This window comes from Numenius arquata, chromosome 1, assembly GCF_964106895.1.
Source record: "Numenius arquata chromosome 1, bNumArq3.hap1.1, whole genome shotgun sequence".
Lineage (NCBI taxonomy): Eukaryota > Metazoa > Chordata > Aves > Charadriiformes > Scolopacidae > Numenius > Numenius arquata.
Genome location: NC_133576.1, coordinates 96,314,435 through 96,334,681, shown reverse-complemented (window position 1 = coordinate 96,334,681; position 20,247 = coordinate 96,314,435). Strand labels below are relative to the sequence as shown.

The 20,247-nt window shown below is 42.3% G+C and overlaps 1 protein-coding gene across 4 annotated transcripts in view; it reads right to left on the bottom strand.

The window, feature by feature from the left end:
- Nucleotides 1-20,247, bottom strand: part of KLF12 (KLF transcription factor 12) — a 256,454-nt gene that overhangs the window by 35,659 nt on the left and 200,548 nt on the right. The gene's annotated exons all lie outside the window — the stretch shown is intronic.

The following is a 20,247-nucleotide window of genomic DNA, read 5'->3' as shown; positions in this document are numbered from 1 at the left end:
TCCACTCCTCCAGGCTTCACTGGGTCGAGTTGGCTGCGTGGGCTTGCTCTCATGCTCCTCTACTTAAACAACAGGTGGCCCTACTTCCTGGTCAGGAAAAAGTACAGACACCTTTAGGATGGCAATATTCTTCTTTAGAAAGGTGAGAACAAAATCCTGAGGTCTTTTTGCCATCAAAATAAAGGGTCAAGATTTCACCCTATCTGTGCTCCAGCCCCACTAAGGTAAAATCAGACTGAGGACTTGGCTGGTTATATTAACTATCACTTTGTATGAAAGTTCTCATACAAGGATTTAAATTGGGTAAGATTTAAATTAAGTTGACTCTTCAGGTTTTTTGAAACTTAACATAATGTGTTTTCCTGATAAGAAATGTTTTCCCATTGGCTAAAGGGCATATGTCTCCCTTTGGGATGTCAAGTATTCAATTATTTGAGGGAAATTATTCTGCTATTTCCAACAAGCATTGAATGTTTTGTTCAGAAAAGGATAAAAACATACAAAGTTGAACAAGCTTTGCAACTGTCAGTTGTTAGACCCAGCCCTTCCCTAAACACTAGCAGCAGGCAAAACTGCATGTCTGCAGGCTTTATGAAATAAATTTCATTTAGCTTCCTCCCATAAGAATTATCTAGATAAATACTTAGAAACAGTGCTGCCCAATGAAAGAAAGAGAATCCATACTCATATAGTATTTTTAAATCAACACTTTTTCACAGGTGGTTAAATGGCCACCGTTACCAGATTAGCACACTTTTCCCTTGCATTCAAAAATGTTTCAGGAAGGAGGGAACAAACTTGATTTCCATCCATGGAGAAACATCACCCAGTCACCAATGGGATTTCTTGCAGATGCCTTAGAAACACCTATCAGACCTCCTTCATCTGCATGATACTCCTTGTCCTATTCAGTGCTAAAAAATATTTCTGTGGCCTTGTTATTACTTGCCAAATTTATTTTTTACACTACCGTCTCTATGATTTATTTTCACACTTGGAAGCACACTCACATCACAAAGGAAACCTTGCAAAGAAGTGAAGCAGATCTGTCTAGCTGCTCTCTCTGAAGCTGGGGCAGCCCTCCTGACTGTGTCTCCTACAGCACTGAGAATCAAGGGATGGTAATAATGGGCCACTCTGTCCACCTCGCTAATTTATGCATGTTGCTCATTAGTGCTCTGCCAAGCGTAGTTTTTAAGTCCTGAAGGTAGGTCAACAGATCTGCGTGGCTAGAAGAGAGTGCTCTGAATTTCAAGAGTCTTAAATGTGCGGTCAGGAGCACTGGTATAGGATCCAGTGGTCCCTTGCTTTGCCAAAGGTTTCCTGCATGTATTAGCCCAAAGCCAGTTGTGCTGACCCGGGATCCAGCTAATTCGTCTCTGGAATTTCTATTGCTTCCCTGAAAGCACCAGTCTCCCAAATCATCACCAACAGGATGTTTGGCTAACAAAAATCCACATCAGGACATCTTTAGATGCACTTTTAAATTTCCTTTTTGGAAAATAAAAAAACAACCCAAAATCTCACACCTACTTCTGGGTATGTTCCCCTCCCTAATCTGTTAAAATCTCTGCTTGTTTACTGTCTGAGATCTTAGAAACAGCATCAGTCACCAAATAAAGCACCAACTAGTACTGCCAATACAGTAATTAAGAACAACCGGCGTGCTTACACTCAAGCTTTGACTGGAGAAATCAGTCTGTTAAAATCTAGCAAAACTCAACCCTGCACATATGTTGTTTTGTTTTGTTTTGTAAATGGGATGGAACACACCAGAACTTTAAAGATCAAAAAACCCCCATAATTTCCTAAAACATTTGGAGCCTTCACATGTAGTAAAAAGGGATAATTATCAAAGCATTTTGCTGTCACAATTGTTCATTTGGAAGAGGCACAACAAAAAAAACCCACCACAAATCCAAATCCAAAACTCCCAGCACGACAGAATGATATTGCTGTAGCTACAGTAAATAAGAAAAAGTGTTAGCCATGTGGAAGGAGACATCAGAGTGACATTCGTCGCAAGGTCAGGCGAGATGACTGTGACCATCGCAAGCGACGGCCTGAGTAAGACAAGTTTGACATCTCACCCTGGAAATGGGGTCCCACGCCCCACATGCACTGTGGAGCCACCTGTCGCTTTGGACAGGCATCCCTGTCAACACCACCTGGGAGGTGCGGGAGGTTGCTCAAGGCACCTCATGACACCCACCCAGAGCTGAAGAAACACATTCTGCAGGGGGGGGTGGGCAGGAAAGAGAGAGCAGGGATCATCCTTCCTGCCGCAGTTCTCATTTCTTTGCCTCTCTTATATTCCTTTATCCCGTATGGGAGGGACAGAGGGCAGAAGACTGTCATTGCAGACTGAAATTGAGTTTGCCACAAAATCACAAGTTGGGCACACAAAACCCAACTTGATGTGCCCACATCCATATCTTTTTTCAGAAATATTGCTGTAGGAAAGTCCGTTCACTTCAATTACACTCCTGAATCCTCTTTGGAAACTCCCATTTCCAAGTCCACCTCTTCCCCCTCTGCCTGGATAACTGAAGGTCCGTTCCGAGTTCCATATTATCTGTAACAGCAGCCACAAAACCCATTTCTCATTTAAGTCTGACATTTGGCCACTCAAATGCAACCCAGTTTGTCACAAACGGAGGTAGAGAAGTTTTGAGTACTGATATAATGGATTTTTTTAATAGTGAAAATGTTAACTAAATGTGATGTAGAAGCATCCTGTGGCATGATAAAGTCCCTCTCCTGCCATACAGGAGGTAGGTGAAGAGCATCTGTTGTTCCTTTCAGTGGCCAGTCCAGCCCAAACCAGGACAATGTGGACAGGGATAAGCATCCCACTGCTCAGTCCGCAGCAGGCACAGAATAAAGCTGTAGTGCTTCCACCAATGTATGCGTTCGAGGTAGCGCTAAAAGGCTGCATTCGCTGGCCAGTTACTTCTTGCTCTTGCTATGGTCTTTCCTACAAAAATGAGATGTTGGAATTTCAATGCATTTTGCGTTCAGTAAATGATAATCATTTCCAAAACATCTTTAACCTTTTCAGCAGCCGGTGACCTGGTGGGCGGACCTCTAGCGTCTTTTCATACTAAGGATCCGACAAACCTCTTCTGCAGAAGGTAAGGCAGGCAGACAGACAGTATGTAAAATTACAGACTATCAGTCAAACCGGCAGCGCGTACTGCACTGCTCTCTATTTAACACTGGGATGATTCTATGATTCTATGTTAAATCCTACTATCTTGTTTCTGTGACGAAAAAATGAGCAACAACAAAAAACGGCCCTGTATTCATCTATTTTTGTGACAAGCTGCTTTCATTTCAGTCTCTGGAGTTCAAAGAGCAGAGACGGGGTTTCCATACTCATGCTGTGGGTGAGCTTTCTTTTCTGAAGGGCTGAAGCCTAACTCTACCCATCTGAAAGCACTGGATTTAGAAGCTGTTTTGAAGGATGACACTATTATGAAGTCTCACATTATTTTAGAGTCCGTCTTACTCAATAATACCATTTGAAAATATATCTAAATTAAATGCACAGCTTCTCCCTAAAGCCATGTGCTACGTTCAAACAGTAGCGAAGATCAGGAGAGGAGGGGCTCCAAGAGTGCAGCAACTGATTTCCAGGGTATCCTTAGTTCCGTCCCTTGTTTTTTTTGTCATTTAGTTCCCAATTTGAAAAGTATGGGGATGCTACCCTTCCTCCTTCTCTCCCTCTTCCTCCCACCATCTCAGTGTATCACCTTTTTGGAAAGTGGCTGAACCTCACACATGTATGAATACAGCACCCACGTTTATCAGGCAGAAGAGTAAATGCTAGTACTAAACAGAACTAACAAATTCTGAAAGTATATAGTCTAAAAGATCAAAACGTAACCTTTCCTCATTTCTCACTCTGCTAGCAGTCAGTAAATGTCCCTTACTGTTTGCTGTGATATCTAAAGAGAGTGTTTCATCCTTATTCTAGGGGCATATTTTAGGTGAACAAGGTTAGGAAGAAATCCTTACTAATGCTATACTGTGATCATGCCTACAGTCCTAGTGCATACTTCCATACCACACACACATCGTCAGACACAATGAGAGCCAAATACTGGTATGAGATTTTATAAAAGATCTCTTTAAGAAAACGTTAGGTTTTCTGTTTCTAAAGTAATAATTAAAAAATCCTCCAGTAAACCGGGTTTGTGATCAGACTGCTTCTGCCCTGCTGGCATACCTGCCAGAAACTGCAGGCTCTCAGCTCTGCGACAAGAGAACCATTATTGGCTGCTACTTCATGTTCTGGCAAACGTCCCTGCAAAAGGTGGTGCTGTGATTTATGTGCCATTCAATGTTGTTTTCAAGACATTCACTAAACTGAAGAAGCACCATTAGAATACGTCAACCCTGCGTCAAAACCCATCTAAATCAACAGGGGCTGAAAATACATCATGTGCTTGACACACAATAATTGACATGTCATATTATATTTGACATTTCAAGGACAGTAGCCTCTATTTAAATGGAGACACAATAATATAAATATTTTTTTTTATTTGAGCTAACCAAAATCTAACAGGGCATCATGGTGAAGAGCTGTTCAGCAAATATCTGGGGAAAAAAATAATTCTGTTAAAAAAGTAAAATCTCTAATGGCTCAAATTCTGAAATGCAGAAGATCCAACTTCAAAGAAGACACTCTACTAACACCGCTATCCGGGGGAAATTCTGGTCACGCTGACTAGCAACCTCCTACTGATTTCCATGGAGCTATAATTTCACCCATCCCTCCCTACTCCCTCTGCAGCTCTGCCTGGGTTTAGGCCTACAACTAACACTGCCCAGACTATCAGCATGACAACTGATATAGAAACATGGATTAACACTACGGGAGTACAAGGAGGCATGCACACAGCATGAGTCACGCTCTTTTTCCCTGCATGGACAAGACAAATTGCAAGGCAGCAGAATTTTGAATTACATATGCTTCACCTGACACCTCATCCCCTCTCCTGGAGGCAACTGTATGGGGACATCACCAGTAATAACAAAGGTTCTACAGGACGTGTTGACAGGAGAAAGGGGGAGTAGTTTATACTGCTTCAAAAGAAGCAGCAGGCACGCAAACTACACCTTACAGCAGGACTGGGACATTCCCTTAAATTTAACACCCAACAAATTGAGAGCCCACTGTCATACGTTCTCCTGGTTCCCACTCATAAAGGATCCTTGGGCTTTTTTGCTTTATTTAAATATCCTGAAGGTTTTTTTTCCATCATATGTTGTGATGCAAAGGAAAGGTGCTGGCAGAAAGATTTTAAACTGAGGGTGAAGTAGATTAAATTAATCTACTGCCGCTGGTATTACCATTACTCTCATGTACAGTTTTCATTCCTTCTTTTTCCATCTTCTCTCCTCTACATTTCCAAGACATGATGCTACACTCCCCTGAACTCCTGTTTAGCCAAGCCATACGTATTTAACTCTTAAACTTCGTGTCCTCTTAGCTATCCCCTCCAGCAGTCTAAGCAGTTTGCTGCTCCTCTCGGGTCTTGTTCAGATTTATAAATGTACTGAACGCAGCACAGTTCCCTGAAATAATGCTGTGTTCTCAGCAAAGAAGCATGACAATAGCATTTGCAGGATGAGACCCATGTGCTGTATGTGTAATCTAATGATGTTACGCTGTGTGGATATCATATAAAAAAGCCACTGTAAATGAGGGTGGGTGGAACTGCCAGCATAAAGAACAAAGCAACATATAGAAATCTAAAAACCAGGTAAATACCTCCTGTGCGGAATATTCTTCCCCTTCACATTTTGTTCCATGTAAAACTCTACTTTGAAGAATGCAATGAATTCATTAATGACTACATGCCCAATCTGTCAGAGAATGCAAGCAAACTAAGCTACCTTTTTTTTAAAACCCAGATCCTGCTCATAAATTCTGAGATGCTTATGCCCAAATAAGAACGTAAACAGAAATACTGTGTTAGTTTAAAACTCTATTAAACCAGAAGAGAGAAAAGGAGACTGGAGGAGGTAATCACGTTAGACCAGCAAGCAGAGAATTTTAATCCCCCCCAAAACCCTCTAAAAGTTTTTGGTGAATCTTCTTAATTGCAGTAACTACAAAGAAAAATAGTATGAGTAATCTGTCGTAAGTCTCATTCTCCTTTCAGAGCTGTGGAGAATTCAGCAAGGTAGAAAGAAAGAGACGGTGCCAGGGTTTCATTTTAGACCTCAGAATTAAATACAGAGATAAAGTAGTTCAAAGGAGATCAAGGAAAAAAAGAGTTCATGTACTTTGTGAATTTAACTTCTCCTTAATAGTTGCATCTAGGCTGCAATAACAAGACAAGAGCATACTGGGGGAAAATGGAAAAAGACAAAACTACTAACGAATGTGAAATTATTTTCAAGACTCGGAACAGGATAATTCAAAGAATGAGAATAAAAAGGAAGAGTAAAACTGTAAAGCGCTTTTTGACATCCTTCTTTTTAAAAAGTGGTTGAGCAGATTTATCAAAGTGTGTGAAATGTTTGATCCTAAGCTGAACTTCCATGAAAACAGAATCATATTCCTTTCTGTTCAGAAGTCAGAGAAACGCTGCCGGAGCCAAGGAAAAGGACAAAGAGCACTTTCCAATTTTAAATTAGGGGGTGCTGCATGTATAGACACAAATGTCTCTACACGTGTAGCTGAAAGGCTGTTCCCAAACGCAAAGTGTGTTTACAGATTTAATTGATTAAAACCAAGACATCAAAATCTGAATAGCTGAAAATTAAAATAGTATCAAATGACTAAAGTGAAAAGGAGGCTGATTGGAACATATATAGAAAATGGAAATATGTAAACTCAGAATGTTTTTCCTAATTAACAGTTATATCAAGGCTCTGCAAGCGGCATGCATCAGTGATGAGAAGACATAAGGACGCTATAATGGCAATAGGTATCTATTCTGAAAGCACACCCAGCACCAAATATTAAGACACAATATTTTGAGCATATGTATGCCACGCTGAACCCAGCCCTGCTCTGCTCCACCTGATGGTCGTCATCCTTCCCCTGCCCTTATCTGCAACCCACCATGGGGAATGAGGCCATTCCACCACTCTGCAAGCCATACATTAGGGACTGGACATTTCACATAGATTCAAGTTGGTGCAGTCTGTTACCTTTTCTACCTCAAACACCACACCTCTACTCCTTTAAGTGTTCAATAGGATTTCTAACGCCTTCAGGAACTGGATGGGACATGCCGCTTTATGAGCATGGTTGTGCTGTGGGGCAGCCTGCTTCATAGTCCTAATGAAAACATGAGAGTGGGAGCTGCTGCTTGACCCAAAATAGGAGATCAGAGGTACCTTGTCTCGTCAACAGTGTTTGTTCGTTCCTGCAAATTCAGACTTAGGTGGGGCGCTGCCTGGCTGGGAGAGAGAAGACTGGCCTTGCACAAGAGAGGTTCTCCTCCCAGAAGGACCCATTGCTGGTTCTTCCCTTGGAACTGTGAAACTGGGCAATCAGGGGCAGAGGGAGCAGCAAAGAAGGACCAGACAAGTGATGGCCCAAATGTGACACAGGACTAAAGGTGTCTGCCACTGTCCCAGTTCAAGTTACTATAAGCAGTTACTATAAGCCTTCAAGTCATCCAGACTAAGGTCACTAATTCTGATTTCTAACTGTAATTAGAAGAGGGGGGAAAAGTGTAAAACAAACAAACAAACGAACAGTTCTTATTTGTGATTTCTAAGTTAAAAGTCACAGCCTTACTCCAGTCAACTCTGCACTGGATCTTCTTCTCCTGCCTGCCCTGCTCCCAGTATGCTACCAGGTCTGAGTGCTAACTTCCCAGTACAGTGTTACACAAGGGACTGAGAGGCTGGACCTGGAGAAACATCTGAGGGAAAAGAGAGAAGGGAGTTGAGAAAAGCCCTGCGACACCGCAGTGGGAATAGCCCCTCTGTATATGCCCTTCTACACAGAGGTTGCTTTTCCGTCTGTAGTCTCAGGATACTTTGCCAGCCCTTGCACAGAAGAATGCAATCAAGTTGGAAAATATTGAGCTGACTTTTTAAATCAAGCAAAAACAAACAAAAAGATGCTTGTCAGTTAACAAGTCCTAATACAGACCACAATTTTGATAGCATCTTTACAGGTACTCTTCTAAATCCAATTTGCTTTCAGTGTAACTACTTGGAGGAATACAGCCAGGAAATGGCATAGAAGGGTTTAAAATTCACGTCAAGTTGGTTGGAAAGCTAAGGAGAGGCCATGACACTCCAAAAGTGTAATTAATTTTCAAAGTCTAAAGACAAAGTAGGACGCCAGAGTGACTTGTTCACGTTTGGAAGCTATCCTATAAAGGTACTTGCTTATGCTATAAACATTGAGAATTTTTAAAATGAACCATATTTTTTTTTTCAATTAGTAGTTTGTTGTCCTTTTAAATCTCTCCAGGGTTTGAACTCACGAAAACTGAGTAATGGTTTTCCTCTCATTTTCTCTGGAAAGAAAGCTTAGATTCTAACCACCTTGGTTAGCTTCTACACACACACCGTTTCAGGTTGATCTTCATGTCACACAGTTTCTGCTCCAAATTAATATTTTAAAGAAAGCTCAAAGCCCCTCTACAGCTTGACTGTCGGGTGAAGTTTGGGATTTAACAATATTATATTATAAAATTAAAATTTTTTCAAAGGTGAAAACCAGTAAAAATTACATCTTGCTGCTGAATATTAGAGCATATCCTAATGACATCATAGATATGAATGAAAATTGCATTGTATTGAGCACAACACTGAAGGGAATGCTTTCAGTCTCAGTTATCTATGCCCAGCTTGGTTGCAACTTTCTGTTGCCTCCTCTAAGTATGTACTTACTTGTAAATTGTTGTCCTCCTTTTAGCACTGTCTATATTATTTCTCAGCTTTTATATGTGATCAGAAAATTTTAATCAGAATTAATATACCTAGATAACCTGTACACAAAAAAAAAGCACTTAATAAAATCCAAAATACTTTTAGAAGTTCCCATTATTCCCACTGAAATGAAAAGTAAAGAAAGCAATTCTATTGCTCTGAGGGGTTTTCCTCTACCATTGTTTTCACATACACATTAATTGAATGCCACTCCTGAAAATGCAATCAATGTTAAATCTCGACTGTAGATGGCAGCAGCCTCCTTCAGTTTTTAGTTTTCTCCTTAGTTTCTTGGTCTTTGTTCCTTAACCCTCCAAATAATTCTATACTCCCTCCTCTTCCCCCAAAATAAAGACTTCAGTGTTCCAAGCTGCACAGTTTGGGGAAGATGACTGGAAGCCATTTTCACCAGAAGAAATCAGGCCATTCCTGCAGTTAAGCTACACGGTTCTTCAAAGCGTACAGAATAATTGAGGCCTGAAGTGGGAAAAAAAGAAAGGAAGATTTTTCCCCTCCCCCTTCCCCTATCAGTCCTCACCTGGAGAAATGTTAGAAAAATAGTGCTTCTTTTCGTCTAACGACAGCCCCTCAGATAGAAAGGGAGGGGGCAAAGGACAGAGAAGAAAGAGACACAGAAGAAACAGAACAAAAAGGTGCCATTTCATAATGACTTTGAACCGGGAAAAAAGTCTACCTAAAGAACGTGTCTTTAAAGCACTGAACAATTTTACAAATGTCTCTCTTTGGGCACAGTGTACTGACACTATGCTGGTGGAGTTTATTAGACGAGCGGAGGCTACTTTATGTGTCATAAAACTTAACACGTAAGGAAAGCCTATTGCTCAAGCTAAAACCCCTTGTCTGAACTCCTTTCCTTTTTCCCGTCTCCTAATATTTGCATTTAGTTTTGCCACTCAGCCACCAGTCTTGGCAAGTCTCTGCACTTTTCTACATATGTCCTTCCCCCACCCTATTGCTAGTGTCCTCCCCCGTAAGGGGTATGAGGTAGGGTACTGTACCTCCTCCAACTCCAGCGTTTCTCACACGCTCTTTGACACGATCGCATCTCTGGCATTCACGTAAATCCAGTGGACATACAGAAATATCTTAAATGGACATTTCTAAAAGTCCATGCATGCATAATTCCTTAACATCTGTAAACTCTTGCAATTAGAGGCTGATTCTGTGAGCCCTCAAGCACACAAGCAATTTTATTTGGGCAAACAGTTCCAGTTCAGCTGGATCAGTCCCCTCTGCGCAGTTTCCCATAAACATGTTTTCAAAACCAAGATATTGGACTTTAAGTTCACATTTACTGTCAGTACTTTGAGGATTCCCATATACACATGTTGTCATGGTCTTATTTCTACTGGTAAGGACACATAGGGACATCGGACAGCACTCAGGAAACTGCCTTTTGAAACAGTTACTGCTGAGGGGTACTTCATGCATATCAACGTGTTAATGTTATATACCAGAGTTATGTTTGTGCTATCTTCACAACTCATGAACTTCTTTTTTTCTGTATGAAACCCACACAGTTCAGTCCCCTACATGCCATTTTGAGGCCCCAAATATCCTAAGGCTAGTGAAAGCTGAAGTTAAGAAGCATGGACCTCGCTGTTGAGGCACACGCATGGTCTTGTGGAATGATAAAGGCTATAAAAATACTGAAAACTCCAATAGATATCTTCATCCTCACCTTTCCCTGGTTGCAGTCAGGAAATGCACTTTTCTATGAGAAGCGCACAAACAAGGATTCTGAGAAACAAGGATTTAAGACTAGCAGACTGACATAAAGTACCATAAGAAACATATCAACAAGAAACAAAAAATATCAAGTTTAACTTCTGAAATCATCTCTGACTCACTCTGCTGCAAGATCAGACAATACCGCAAGAAGTCTGAATACAGAACACGCCTGTTACTTAGACTCTGCTTGACCACCATTACTAATTACACGATCATTGCATCATGACACTTCTCACAGGGCGGTTTTACCATACACCTGAAATGATGCAACCACAGGTATCTAATAAAGGCAGCAGTTTTGCTTTCTTCCCCCTCCATCCCCAGCCATAGGTGTCTCTAACCCTATGGCGAAGCAGATTAGGGAACTAACATGTGCCACTGCCCTCCCCGGCATGATTCACTGGCACTCGGCTGAACTTTGGTACTCACACAAGAGAAGTGCCCAAAACCCATGGTGAGGGACGGGGACGGGACTCTGCCCATTCATTTGTGCAGTTAAGTTATCCCTGCTACTTTTGGAAAAGTAACTAATATCACCAAGTCACGCCACTGCTAAAGGACTTGAACACCAAGTCAACAAATGAAGACTTCCACCCACATACACTCCGAAACTTAACTTCTTGTCACATCTCAACTGAAGCATCCCAGACATAAAGCACCTTCTAGACGACCACACTAACACTATCCTAACGCTTTTTAAGGAGAACGCTCGGACTACCCAGCACCGACACATGTAGTTCTGTGTTTTGTGGCGTGCCTTAGGGTAAAAAAATAAAATTGGTGCATCTAAATGCTAAATCCCGCAATTGGATCCAGATGGCTGAACCTGTGTCCACATGGGACCCCACGGAAGTTAAAGACGTTCCCTGAAGGTGCAAAGGGATGCTCGTACGAGTGCACTTGCACCACTGGGATCAAAATCTTTACTTTTGGGTCTAAGACAATTACGATTCAGACATGACACATGAACCATGGCCACTTTAAAAACTGTATCTCGAGGGCCCAACTCAATTTACGGGAGCATCAGAAGTCACCAGTGGTCTCACCTTTAGGACTACAGTAATAAACAATTCATTTTTGTGCTACTAGAGGGAGCAAAAGAGAGCAAAGCAAGCAGTAAAGCTTCTTCCTTCTCCTTCTTCTCAATTATTGTCAGGTTTATCTATAATTCATAGCTTTTACTATGAGAATCAACATAATATCTGAACAGAGTTCAGATTTATGAATTTATTCTCTGAATACCCAAGTGAGGCTGATGGACAATGTTACTACCATTTTTCAGACAAAGGAATGACATACAGAGTAATTAACTGCCCATTTTTTTCCCCCTTTTTTTACAATAGGCATTATCCAGAATGGAAAATATAGGTGACTGGGGCATCCTTAGAAGTCAGGGCATAAGAAATCTAAGATAACAGGGGTGGTATATGGTAGGTAAGAAATCCTGAGTCACGATCACGTATATCTAATGAACACAAAGCTGTATGTGATTCCAGATTAACTTGTCCTTCAAACTCCATTTTCTGGCTTTCACTGGGTGCTTGTTTTACAGCATTTAGAATTCAAACTCAAATACTTATTTTCAAAGAAGGATTTTTTTCTCCAGGATGGTATTTTTACCTTACATCTCCTCTACATTTGTTATGTTCTCTTCAAAACTCCTTCTCTTTCTCTAACAGTTAAGTGGTTTGCTTAGACTCCTTTGATAGCCAAAGGAAAGACAGACATAGGGAGAAACTGGCAATTCTTGGGATAATTCACCTCACATATCTTAAACATGTATGTTTTGAAATGGTATGGAGATGACCACCTCTCTCCATTAAAGGCAGAAGGAACTCCACCTATCTACTTTACTGATGAAAGGAGTCATACCAAGAGAAACACTGAATATTTATTTATCCATAGAAATAACTTTATCTGTTACACTGAAGGCAACAGGTGACACTGAGAAATCAAGGCAACTATTTCCACACAGCCGATAAAAAAAAAGGTGGTAGTTTGTGAAATGTATTTAAGAGCAGAGAAAAAGGAAAGAAAAAAATACTCATTTGTTTTACAAGTTGTTTGACTGCCCAACAAATTGCTTAGTCATTTGTCTGCTCATATTTGCCATACGCGTGCATTTATGAAAATGCAGCCTGAGCGAGGGACCACGGAGGGTGTCTGGAGGCAACACAGGGCATGCTGATACACCCTTGACTTTAATGTATCAGACTTGTAATGAGGGACTAATTTGGTTCTAAGCACTAGCTTGGCAGAAACAAAATACTTACGGACTATTAATAGAGAAACTTTTCACAGAAGCTGTGACCTTTATGCCTTAGCATGGTTTACAGCCCTACCTCTGTCACAATTAAGCAGATCGTTGCTGCAAAGCAACACGTTTGTGTCTTTTTCTCCCAATTATAAGGAAGGGACTGCTAATGTAGAGCAACTCTCTAGTACACATACTGATGCAAAGCCCTTCTGCAGTACAGAGGTATACAGAAACACGGTAAGGGAAAACACAGGGTTTATGGTGCTCTCAACAATAATGTCCCCTAACGTCCCATAAAAATCTGTCCTCTGTATCGACAGCCACTCCGGTCGGAGGCCTATGGAGATTTGAAGACAGTGATCTCTATGCTGTGATAATAAAACTAATTAATAGGAGAAAATATTATCAGTCACAATGTTGCGGTGGAATTGGTGACAGGGGGAGGAGTGTATTGAAGTGGTTACTTCTCTCCATTCAAAGTCAGACATATGCAATAGATTTCTAATGACTTTGAATATAATTAAACATTTAAAACAGTATTGCAAATGCCTGATGGAAAACAGTTACGAAACACATCAAAGAGGATGGTCCATTTACTATTTCAGCCTTTATTTGCCAAGCCATGTGTCAACAAAAATACTGGCTGTGAAGGTCACTGAGAGTAGAAGAACCAGGGAAGTGACTGTATCAGGATCATTTTTAACACAAGTGGTTAAAGTCTAAAACTCAGGAAAATACATAATACAAAATACACATTTGCATTTTTAGACACATTAAACCAACTTTTTTTAATTGTAAAAGATACTTATTTGTCTGACTCCATCTGCTCATTGCTGCAATTCACAGCAGCACACAGAACATTAGCGAAAGGACATCTAGTCTAAAAGCACAGGTGCATGGGATTAAAAAAAAAAAAAGACATAAAACAATGTAAAAAGACAACAAGTTAGCTCCAGAAATACAAGCTAGAGAGAGAAATTTGGAAACAATTAGAACAATTGCTACAGTAATCCTAGCTCTTCCTGGCACTGCAGAAATGAGGGATATGCCAATAGCTCAAGCAGCAGAACAGAAACAAGCATCATTTTGTCATACTTAAAAAACAGAGGGTTGAACAAGCTACCAATGCATTAGAAGCAAATGGTGAGAGCAGCTAAACAACTGGAATTTCAGCAGTTTTACGCTTTGCAACTATTTGTGCCACAAGAAATTATTTGTAGTGATGTTCTGAATGTAAAGAGTGATAGTTCGCGGGAAGGTTGTTTCTTGAATTTATCCTATTCTTAGTAACAGACTCAAACGATGGCAGATCTAGGATTAATTTGGTCTCAAGAAGAGAGCACAGAGTGAAAACTCTCCCTGTGAAAATCATTTCAGCCACATCTTTGACAGCTGCCCACAACCACGTTACCCTGAGAATGCCAAATTTGTGAGATAACCGAGGAGAGAGAGCAGAGCTCTGCACAGCCTAGAATGTAATGATAGGAAGTGATTATTCACTATTTTTTCTAAGAACTGGAGGCTTAAACTGAACAGAGGGAAGAACTTTTTTTTTTTTTTTTTTTCATGTAACACATACTTGGAACTCACTGCTACTTCATGCTGCAAAGGCCAGGAGAATAAATGGGCTCAAAGGAGGATTAGACAAGTTCACAAAGAGCAGGGCCATATATGGATATTAAACATTAAGGTCAAGAAATAGTCTCAGAGGCTGAAGGTACATAAACTACTGACTTTTTGAAGCTATAAAGCAGATAGAGGGAGGGGACGTAGGTAGTCCAGAGGAAGAATCACTCTGTAGCAACCATGTTTTTCTGCTCTTTTGGTAAACACTAGCCAGGTTACCGGATCTGCTTGGATTGACTCAGCACGAAGGATTTTAGACTTTGGCCAGTTGTTTCTACACAAACGTTACTGAAACATGCCCTTTTGAAACCAAACGTCAGCTTTAGTGAGGGACTCCCATATGGGACTAGGATGACCTCCAAACTCCACAGTGCTTGGGGCATTTACAATAGATGGCATGTGCAATAAACGACAGCTTTAAAAACGTCAGACCCAAGGAAACATGCTCTTAAGAAAGGACAGGTCCGATTTGCCACATCCAGGCTATCCACCAGTCCAAGAAGGCAGGGCTCTTCTCTGTCCATTGTTTTGTTCAGGACAAATCCAGACGACAAGCTGATGAGCATAGTTCCATTTCCTATTTCAAGAGTATTTTATATTCCCACAAGGACTTGCCATCTTCTCAGTATCATCTAGCTGAGGAAGCGGGTGTAGGGAGCATGAAGAAATTTCTAAGGGCATAGGAAGGTGGTGAGTGGGCTTCTCGGTCTCAGAAGGGTGAGGAGCCATTGCCAAGGCAGATAGGGAAGGGACAACAGCAAAAAACAATAGGACACGTTGGCTGCCGAGGTGACTGAAGCATAGTGAAAGCAGCAACCAGCAGTCTGAAAGGCTGAGAAGTGGCAGAGATTTCAACAGCTAGCTCAGCCGAACAGGTCTCCTCAATCTCGTTGTTCAGACAACTTTCTCTAAAAACATCCCTACTTTAAGAGCAGGATATCTTAGCAACTTTTGCTCATCAAGTCTGGTGGTAGAAGTAACAACACCATGGAAACAACTTTAATTTTCTCCACTGAAATCATTGTAAGGCTTAGTGCTTGCACCAAGATCATACACAACAGTATTTAAAGATATTACCATGACACAGTGATGGAGAGGATGGCTGGGAAAGGGGAACCTAAAAAAAAACCAACAAAAACCCCTCCACAAAATTGCCTGACGAGTCATTTTTGTGAAATGAAAAGTAATTTACACAGCAGTTTTACAGAAAAGAGAATTATGCAGTTAATCGGCGCTGCTGGATAATTACACTGTACATGAGGCCTTGCTTTTAGGGAAAAATATAAGCTAATAAAGAGAGTCAGACGATTGGTAATGGCAGGGCTTTTGGGAGATACCAGAGACACAAAGCTAAATAATTTAAAGCTAAGGAGTATAATGACTGTGAAACTGAATTATTTTAAGTTTACATTAATTCTCCACCCAATTACATATCTAACATTAAGTTCAAAAGCCAGAGAATTCCTCTCAGCTGCAAACAACCACGATCACAACGCAGAGGGGATGTGATCCCGAACATGACCAGACTCTGAATGAGTCCTCCCAACTGCTGCGTACATCCTTAAAATTCAGAGGTCTGCTAGCGAATTAAAGCCAGTTTACACTTCCCTCCAGTTACTGCTGGTTCAACTAAGGTCTCTCCATAATACGGTCAACTGCAGTCTATCAATTTTCTTTGCGGTGCCTTTTTGCACCTTTCAAGCAGCAGCAGCAGATGGCTCAGCCTGGCTGTCTCACTGCCACATTCGTACCGGAGAAACCAGTGAAAAGTTAAACAACATTGAATTAACAATGAAAACGATGACCGGTGTAATGAGAGCGTTTCATTACCTTTGCGTTGTAAGCAATTTAGCCCTGATTATTATTGACCTTTGGCGATGCTGCATGCAAGTGAAATGCACTATCCTAAAAAAGCACGGGTATACTGGAAGGCAGACATTGTTTCTGAGTGTATTCATAAATAAACCAGACCATTTCCCTTCCTGTGTTAGGGGTTTACCTTACAGCCGAGTTATCAGCATTCAGCAGTCACTCTGGCTTGGTGTTTGTGCAACAAACAAGACAAGAACAACTTGACACAGTACACCTGGCAAGTTATTATTATTATTATTATTACTTCTACAACACCCAAAAGAGCACTAGCTACTTCAAAAAGTAGTTAAAAAGACAAACTATGTGGCGCATTGAGCTAATACGCAGTGAAACAGTAGAACTACACAGGGTGGAAAAACAGGAGGAGGTGGCGTAACGAGAGGAAGTACATGGGTTACAGGAATAACATTAAACAGTTACTAATCTGGGGGACATGAGATTCAGTGCATGCTGCCTATTCTTCTTATTCCACACCGACTTCAGAGGAATCCCGTGACTGGACATTTTATTAGCACGCTTTCCAAATCCACTGTTTTATCCAGACGTGCCATTTGCTCGCATGCTAATCTGCATCTTTTTTCACTTAGGTTTTGCTGCCTGAAAGCAGATATATTTGAAAGTTTTGTCAGCTCCAAAGTCAATACGACTATTAAGGATTTACGGTTCAACAAACAGCGGCCACAGATTTTGAAGCTGTTGCTGATTTCACAAGCGACGGCACGACAAAGTCCGTGACTCCGGGCCAAGACGCCCCGGGCCAAATGCGCAGGAGCAGCTCACTTCCCTACACGCTACATCATGCACTAAGGAACCACACCGTGGGACTCTGCACACTCGCTGTGCAAGTTAGAAGAACTTGCAACCAACTTGTTTCTCTTGCTCCCTCTTCATTTGATTTTTAGGGCTCAATGTTCGGAGGACTGCACAGCCCACTTGGTGTTACGATGCCGTTTTAGCCTGCAGCTCCCACACACCTCCATGACCCCACAGCACTCCCCTGTCCTCTGCCAGAGGGATGGAGAAAAGGGGGCTCCGGGGAGACCTTATAGCAGCTTTCCAGTACCTAAAGGGAGCCTACAGGAGAGATGGGGAGGGACTCTTCATCAGTGAGTGCAGCGATAGAACAAGGGGGAACGGTTTCAAACTGCAAGAGAGGAGATTTAGATTAGACATTAGGAAGATATTCTTTACTGTGAGGGTGGTGAGGCACTGGAACAGGTTGCCCAGAGAAGCTGTGGATGCCCCATCCCTGGAAGTGTTCAAGGCCAGGTTGGATGGGGCTTTGAGCAACCTGGTCTAGCGGGAGATGTCCCTGCCCATGGCAGGGGGGTTGGAACTCGATGATCTGGAAGGTCCCTTCCAACTCTAACCATTCTATGATTACAGCATCCTTCACCTGCTAAGTGCATTGGGGACAGCCCAGGGGGGAGGCAGAAGAGAGGAAGGTGCCTTAAAAAAAAAAGACCAGGAAAAACTAGAGCGCTCGTTACCAAATCCATCTACCAGCACAAAAACAATTGTCACACAGTTCCCTGCTCTTTGTGCAACTGCATACCGTCCAGAACAAAGTACGCTGCTGGCGCCTCCTGACTATTAATAATAGTAAGGTATGTGGTGCAGCAGGAGGGAGAACCGCGAGGGGTGGTGCTCCACAGGGCTGGCATAAGGAATGGATCTGCTCCAGGCTGCCTGCCAAATGCACTGGAAAACTTGACTTTCTGGGGGCCGCCGAAGGATGCTTTTCTCCCTCCTGCAGTACTCTTCGGAGGGTTTTTGCCTGGACTGGGCTGCGCTGAGCCCACGCAAGTGGGAAGTATTCCTGCTTGCTCTCCAGCCTCCCCAACTGGTACCACTGCCTCCTGATGAAATGGAATCACTGGGCCCACCCTGACCACCCTACAAATACAAGCTTCCACTTCATCCTGCTATGCCTGGGGAGGGGTTTATAGAGGTCACTGGAGCCAGTGGTGAGCATCTGAGAAAGAGATCATTCCCACTAGCCCCTTAACCCAAGGTGAAGTAAGACGGACAGCACAGCCTGCCAGAGGGACTACACAGGTTTGTCCAAGACTCACTACAAATGTAGGGATTAGGATGGTTTCAAAAGATCCAGAGGACAGAAGTGAAAAAATCAGAATGTTTTGATGGAAACACCTCAATCCCTGCTAATAGCTTCATATACCAGAGGTTTTGGAAGTGGTTAAAGGCAGTAAACCAGCACTGAAAAAGGAAAGGGCACAAGGGGAAAAAAAAGGAGATGCTAGTGTCCACCAGCGCACCGTTTAGCATGGGGTGCCACGTCCAAGGGAAGTAAAGTGTGTATTCACAACAATCTGCTGCAGTTCAGGTCTTGGATCGCCTTTAGGTTTCCACACAGATGATGTACCCCTGAGATGCAATGTGTTCCTGCTGGGGTGGCGTCCTCCCCCTTCAGAGGGCTGACAAACTGCAGAACACCGCACAGAGAAATGAAAACCTAGCCTGCCGGCTTAGTTCAAAGGATTGCAGAGGGCTAGCTGCTAGAAGCGTTACTAAATATGTTGATGTTTCATAACCGAGCTTACTCTCGTTACTGTTTGTGTTTCTGGTTTGGGTACAGCAGGAACGGCCAGGCAGGACGAATGCTCGCTGTTGTGCAGATCTGCTGCAGTATCTCATTTTCGCCGGTGGAGCTGATGGAGGCTTCCCAGTTCATTTCTCCCGGCAGCCCAGCCTTGCTGTGGAGATGTGCTGTGGTGCATCGAGAGAAACCCCAGCTCCCTACAGAAGTGCATATAGAAAATTTACACCTTGTCTATATACAACCTTCAGCTTTCAAACTACTAGTGCTGACTCCACAGCTAGGAGAAGTGATTTGGCTTCCATGTGCACCAAGCAGAAAGGATTTGAGATACCATCTATTTTGCAGAGGATTAAGGCTACCAAATGTCTATCTTAAAACATCAGCCTGCCTCACAAATACAAACATGTAGTTAGGGTTTCCAGGGACACATTCTCTCACATTATGGCACATGCCAAGGGGTTAACAAAAGCCTTGGAGATATGTTTTGAAATTGGTTTTGTTAAGCCACCATCATCTCCTAAATATAACTTTGTTTTCATTAAAAAAAAAAAAAAATCTTTAGGAGCTTCCTCTGAAAAAAAAACAATTCTTTGAGGCTGTCTTGAGAATTCCTGGAAATTTTTCATGTGTTCTAAAAATTACCCCTGCGAAGCCTTGCATGGCCATGCCTCTGTGGCAGAGATGCCCAGAGGTTGCAGAACCTGCACGGCTCCTGCACCCGCTGCCCCCAGCTCTACAGCTCAAGGTGGCCCTTCCTGACCAGAGCCAACTCGCTGCCCAAATAATTTCCACGTGACGTTGCAAGCTACTTCTTGTGGAGAAACCTTATCACCTCATTCCAAACTAGTTCCTTTACAAATAAGAAAGCCCGTAGCATAGCACTGAAATGCTTATTTTCCTGCAACGGTTGACAGCGCATATTACTTTTCAGCAGCTAATACAATTTTGCCCCTGTTCCTATGAAGGGCCAACCACGTTCAAGACCAGGCTGGATGGGGCTTTGAGCAACCTGCTCTAGTGGGAGGTGTCCCTGCCCATGGCAGGGGGGCTGGAACTCGATGATCTTGAAGGTCCCTTCCAACCCAAACCATCCTATGATTCTATGATTTTATGCTTTCTCTCTAAGGCGGAGCGCGCCCCTGCGCTCTCACAGCCAATATTCTTCCAGGACTCTTTATTCACATTTTCCCTACCGACGGCTGCCGCAGCTGAGCTGTTCTGCACAGATTTTCTGCTCGGTATGAGGGGGATTGGAGGGGGG